The sequence below is a fragment of the Bacillus rossius genome, chromosome 5 (genome assembly GCF_032445375.1).
Source record: "Bacillus rossius redtenbacheri isolate Brsri chromosome 5, Brsri_v3, whole genome shotgun sequence".
In the NCBI taxonomy this organism is placed as follows: Eukaryota; Metazoa; Arthropoda; class Insecta; order Phasmatodea; family Bacillidae; genus Bacillus; species Bacillus rossius.
This window is the reverse complement of record NC_086333.1, coordinates 9865310-9871910: the sequence shown is the minus strand read 5'-3', so window position 1 is coordinate 9871910 and position 6601 is coordinate 9865310. Positions and strand designations below refer to the sequence as shown.

At 35.9% G+C, this 6601-nt stretch overlaps 1 long non-coding RNA gene across 1 annotated transcript; it reads right to left on the bottom strand.

Moving 5' to 3' along the window:
• Positions 1-216: 216 nt before the first annotated feature.
• LOC134531580 (uncharacterized) lies at positions 217-5355 on the bottom strand. Its single transcript, XR_010075037.1, has 2 exons — positions 4802-5355; positions 217-475 (listed from the first exon to the last, which is right to left on the bottom strand). It is a non-coding gene; the product is annotated as an uncharacterized LOC134531580 (long non-coding RNA).
• Between the last annotated feature and the right edge of the window lie 1246 nt (positions 5356-6601).

The following is a 6601-nucleotide window of genomic DNA, read 5'->3' as shown; positions in this document are numbered from 1 at the left end:
TATGTGCACTATATGCAAATGGTAGTTCTGATAGTATATGTTCATAATAACTAATATACTGATATCAGACTAGCTCAAAATTGGTCTGTATTGTACATATATGAATACTTTATAAGATATGTATTGAAATATTATTTGAGTTAAGGAAAATTGTTACTGTAGAGTGTAGATGTTTGATTGATTATTGAAAAAAAAATTCCTTCTGACAACCATTAATAATTTTTACTGCTTTTTATTAATCTTCATAAAAATTCACAAGTCACCATGGTTACCATCTTCCAGCCACAAAACAAATATTATCAGTGATTTTAAAATACATCAATAAATATTATCAGTGATTTTAAAATACATCAATAAATATTATCAGTGATTTTAAAATACATCAAATAAACTCTCTCGCTGCATTCACGAAATCATTGCTTATTTACATTCGCCAGCCAAAGAGTAGATTAAAAAAAAGCTGTTCTCCACAAGCCTGAAACAAAAAAGAAATCAAAGTTAAATGATTTATATTGTGCTAAAGAGAAATGAAACTGATAAATAAATGTATCAAAGAAAAAAGTTATGCATACCAGAATGATAAATTAATTTCAAAACCATTTTAGTTAGAAATTTGATATATTAAATATTTTGGTATATTCTCATTTATGTACTACAATTAACATTTTTCTTTGTCCTTTCAAATAGATATTTTTTCCAAATACTTTTTGACAAAAACTCATTTATGTGAAAAAAAATTATATGAAAAACATAATTCTATTGCTCTTGTGCCCATTATTGCAGAAAAACTAGGTATTTAACAATCCAAGTAACTACACAATTTTAGAAGTTTATTTCTCAGGGCCTCAAGTGATGTAATTGCTTGTTATTAGCTTAAGCAAATCTAGGCTTTGACTCAAGCAAAATGTTTACAAGTTGAATTAATTTCACGTAATGCATGTCACATAAGCAGTTAATTTTTTTTTTTTTTTCTTTAAGTATCTAACCAAAGTCTTTGGGGAGAGTATTAGTAGGTAGGTTACCAAAATTTGTAAGATTCTATATATATCCTATATGTTCATATTTTAGTTGTATCAACAAAATGCCTACACAAGAATAGATGTCAGCATGTTATTTTGCAGCAGTCGATGGCATTACTTCATAGTACAGTTGTGAAATCACTACAAAATGTGTCGGATGTATATTGCAATGATTTACAATTATTATCGGTAATCGCATAACTGCAGAGTTCAGAGCGTGTTAGAAAATTAAAATATACCACACATTGTTCTTTTTTTGTTTCTAATAATATTAGTTTATATTCCTACAAAGATGGATTCAGAAATTTCCTAGAGTAACAACTTTTCCACACAAACCAAATTTGATAAATAGTAATTCTTAGTACTATGTACTTCGCCAAATAAATTATTTTTAAAGTCTAGGTAAACTTACCTAAAGAATAATTGCTTACACCATTTTACAGTAGTTATGAAGAAGTTACCTTTCCCTAACCATTTTCATGATTTAACAGCACTTATGTAACTAACCTAACCAAGTATTGCAACTGTGAACTACAGTATAACCCTGTAATTGTTTTCAAGTGAGCATGCGGAAAAAAACATAAGCAGTCGATGGAAATTTAGCCATTCCAGTGTTTTAACGTTTTACCAATGGATTCATTAAGAAAATATAATGTTAAAAACCATTGATCAGTACCCTTGATGCTTGAATTTGCTTAACCAATCCAACAATTATACAACTTCATTGTGCATCAATAAAGTAAATCAATCATCAATACAGTAAACGTCTTCGATTATACTGCGCTAATTCCCAAATATATTTTTAAAAAATTGAAATAAATTGTTTAACAGTAGTTTAATGTTAAAGTAGGTAAGTATAAACAATACAAAATTTGTAAAATCATGTGAATGGTTGGTTAGCTAAATTTAAAAAAAGTAATTTTCTTTTGTTGCTGCTTATCCATAAATTAAATTATAAAATTTTGAAAATACCGCTTCAGACACTAAAAACCTTCCTCTATTAAAACTGTAAACAGCTTTTCTTAATTCCTACTGGTTTTCAAGAAATCACATTTTGCAGGTCACGCTAGATAGCTTATGCAGTGAAGCAGCTGTTACCATTTTCCCCTCTAATTGCATAGCAGATCCTGTGGTTTTCCATATATATAAGAATGTATATATTTTTTATTTGAATATTATAACCTAATAAAACATGAATAATAGTTTTAAAAAAAGTTACGAGTCTCTAATGTGTATCCAAACCAAAACGCCAACCCTTGACAGGGATTTTTTATAGCAGTATGGAGGCGCAAAGCGCAGATTAGTTACCTGCAATAGCACGTAACCTGACGTATAAAAGGAATCATTTGTTACAAAATGAAAATTTATTTTATATGTCAGGTTATGTGTTGTCTCACGTAAAAAATCAGAATTTTGCACCTATAAACTGCTAAAAAATATCGCTCTCAAGGACTGATGCTTTGGGTTTGGAATGCACAATAAGGAGTCACATAACTTTTTTAATGTGTTAATTTATGTTACTGCATTGCAATATCCAAATAAAAAATAGACAATTTGTGTATGAAAAACAACAAGATCTGCAACTCAATTAAAGAACAACATGGGGACAGGCCCTTTACTGCACAGGTAATGTAATGTAACCTATAAACAGTGATTTCTCAAAAACCAGTCTGAATTTAGAAAAAACTTTTTTCAGAGTAAATACAGGTACATATTATTATTATTATTATTATTACTTAACCTGCAATTGGGCTTTCACCCGGTGGCAAGAACTCCCACTCACTCCCCTCTCCCCCCCCCCTCCATCAGCTTTCTCCTCAGCTCCCTCCCATCCCTGACCTCCACCATTTCCTCCCCCAGCCCATTCCACTCCCTCCCCGTCCTCACCAGGAAGGTGTTCCGCCCTCTCTCTGTCCGCCTCCACACCCTCTGGAGCTTACATCTGTGGTCTCTTCGTCCTCTGTACTCCCCTCTATGTACTTTGCTTCCCAATTGCCCCCATCCCCCTTCCCCCTTCAGCACCTTGAACATCCTGACCAACCTTTCCACTCTTCTTCTCCTCTGTAACGTTTCCCACCCCAACTCCTTAATCATTTCCGTTGGGCTATGCAGTTTCCCATCCTGCCCCTCCCTCCTTCTCCACATTCCCATCACCCACCTAGCCGCTCTGCGCTGCACCCCTTCCAGCTCCTTCACCTCAGTCACCAGGTAGGGGTCCCAGACCGCCGCCGCATACTCCAACATTGGCCTGACCAATGTGGAGTATGCCTTCTCCTTTGTCCTCCTCCCAGCTCCCTGCAGGGTCCTACCAAGCAACCCCAGCGCCTGCCTTCCCCTCCTGACCACCCCCTCTATGTGCTCCGCCCATCCTAGGTCATTTTTCAGTGTCACCCCCAGGTACTTATATCCTGCTGCCTCTCTTATCTCCTGCCCCTTCCAGTAATATACATTTCTTGTGACTTTCCTCCTCTTTGTAAATCTGACAACTTTTGTCTTACCAACATTCAAGGACATTCCATTTTTCTCCGTCCATTGCTCCAACCTTATCAAGTCCTCTGTTAAACATCCCCCTTCCCCCACAACCTCATACACTACACAGTCATCTGCAAATAGCCTCCATCTGGCTTTCATGCCCTCCCCCAGATCGTTTATCATAATTGTGAACAACAGAGGCCCCAGCACACTCCCCTGTGGCACCCCCGACGTCACTTCCCCCTCCTCGGAGCTTTCCTCACCCACTCTCACTCTTTGTCTTCTATTCCTCAGGAAATCACCCACCCAGTTTACCACCCTTCCATCCCTCACCAGCAACTCAACCTTTTCCATTAACCTCCTATGGGGGACCTTATCAAACGCCTTTTCAAAATCTATAAAGATTGCATCTATCTGCTTCCCCCCGTCCACCGCTTCCACCAGGTCTTCCAACAGCCCAGCCATCTGGGTCTCGCATGAGAACCCCATCCTGAATCCATGCTGCCTGTTATCCACCCACCCCAGATCTTCCATTTCCCCCTTTACGTACCTTCCTACCAACCTCTCCATCACTTTTCCTACACAGGACGTCAAACTGACCGGCCTGTAACTTCCTGGCTCCGCCTTATCATTTCCCCCCTTGTAGATGGGAACTACCACTGCCTCCTTCCATTCCATTGGTAGTTTCCCCTCCTCCAGAGACTGCTTGAAAACCTCCAACAGGTACTTCCCAATCTCCCTATCACCCAACTTCAAATGACTATTCCCTATACCATCTGGCCCAGCTGCCTTTCTCCCTTTCAACCTCCTGATCACCTTAATTACATCTGTCAGTCGCAGCTCAAAGGCCTTCCTGCCTTTAAAAAAAAAGTGTCCAAAGTTTATTTTGCATACAAAAAGCAGCAATGTGAGATAATAACCTAAAAAATCACTGTAAAATGTATATTGGTTGGTTAGATTAGGTTAGTAACATCCAACCGTTCAATTGATTTTACAGAATTTTTAATTGGTGCTATTCCAAGCTAACCAAATGTAAATTCCACTGTACTTAGAATCACTGTACGTATAATGTTACTAACCTAACAAATTTCACTGTATTTTTAATCCAGCTAACCCAAGGGCAGTATCTCAATATTACAGATTTGTAATAAATAATCCTAACCTATCCACATGTTAAACATGATAAACTACTTGCAGTATCAAACAACCCTCATAGAGAATAATAATTTTAAACATGTCAGGAAGTAAAAAACACTTTAGGAATTTATAATTTTTCCTGCAATACCCCAAATTATATTAAGTGCACTCACCTCAATGTAATTCAGCTCTGGTAACAATCATTTTAAAATACTTTTACTTAAATGCGGTTAACTGCTACACACCACCAGAAAACATTTCTTATGATTTTATATTTTATACGTTGTGCGCTCATGAACATAAGATGAAATCTCCACACGCTACCTAAAATTTAAAAAGATAAGCCTATAGTGTACAAAAATTTATATAAGAAATGATTACTTGCCAAGAATAACACAAGCAATGTTAACTTGTAAACGGACAAAACTAATCTCCTAACAAATCAAACAGAAATAGCTCAATAACTTACCTGAAAATCTCATAATTAGTAAAAGGAAATATTTGTGTACATGTGTTTTACTCTTAAAAAAATATAAAATAACATTAGTCAACAATTTTTTGATCAATATTGCAATGTTTGTTTTGAACGTACAGATAAAAAAAAAAAAAAACCGAACATGTACGAACCAGCCCGAAGGGCATGTCGATCTATGGGGGTGAAACTTAGGCTGTCCATTTTTTCTCACGCTCAACAGAAAGCGTATAGGCCTTGGTCTGGCACGTAAAGTTCCTCCTTAACTTCACCTTTGGGACCACAAAGGGCTCGCAATCACTTCGGTTGTGCGAGACTGACTTCAGCGTGGAGGGGCTGTAGTCAAAAAAAAAAAAATATATATATTTTGTGGTGTTTATATTCTTGTTGACAACAGCAATTGTTTGCTTAATTTTGTGTGTTTTTTGTCTTTCTTGTGTATTTTGATTTATTTTATTTATTAGTTTTTCTTCAACAGAAAAAGTTCTTAGCAATGGCGTATGTCCAAAAACTTACATCAAGATAATTATCACTATTTTGTATGGATACAAAGAAGGAGTGAAATGAAATCTACAATTTAAATGCTAAATTTTCTTTTATTTGCACTAATTAATTCAAATATGTTTATTTTTTTTAACGAAGAGATTATTTTAACTGTAACATTTATACATGTTTGCTATTTAACTTCTTCCAGTCTGTGTTATTCTGTTAAGGATAGGACGATGATAGGAAAAGTAGGAAACGAATGGGAGTGTTTCAAGGATGATGTGAAGGAAAATGGCTTACCCAACAACACTAAGATGCAGTAAAAAATAATACATTTTTGCGCCACGGACTCTGCAGCAATGCTAGGAGGAACATGTTAGCAAAGAGAAATGTGAAAATGTTATGTGGAAATGCATGAAAACAGAAATATGCCACGGACACGGTCGCAATGCTAGGAGGTTCAGGTTAGCAAAGAGCAATATAAAATGAGTATAACAGGACACAGCAAAACGGGACCATGTGCATAACGGGACACTTTTTCGTACTTGCAGCCGGCGTTCATCGATTTATTAGAAGTTGTCACGTCAATATTGATTTTATAGGTAGTATTTTTCGCGCGGAATCTGCCGTTTTTTGATGCACGGAGTAGTTGTTAAATCATATAGGTAGGTACCGGTACAGAAAATCTGTAGACCATTTTGAAAAGTGGACAGTAGCCTAAATTTTGAAAAGAAACTTGCAGCAATCGACGGATGTAGCTGGTATATGAGTACATTACTTAGTTTGTTTGCAGTGTATTTTTATAAAATATAATAAATTATGAAGTGCAAGGGTGTTTATTAATGGAGCAAATTTGAAGTACCTTGCTCTAAATAAGTGAATAAATATAAGTTTTGATAATGACAGATATTGTGTGAAGTAGGTTTATTCTTTCATTTGTCATAATAAAACCAAATAAAATTTTAAAAAGTGTTGAATTTATAGCATTTTTCGCGCGGCCTACTGCTAGTTTTTC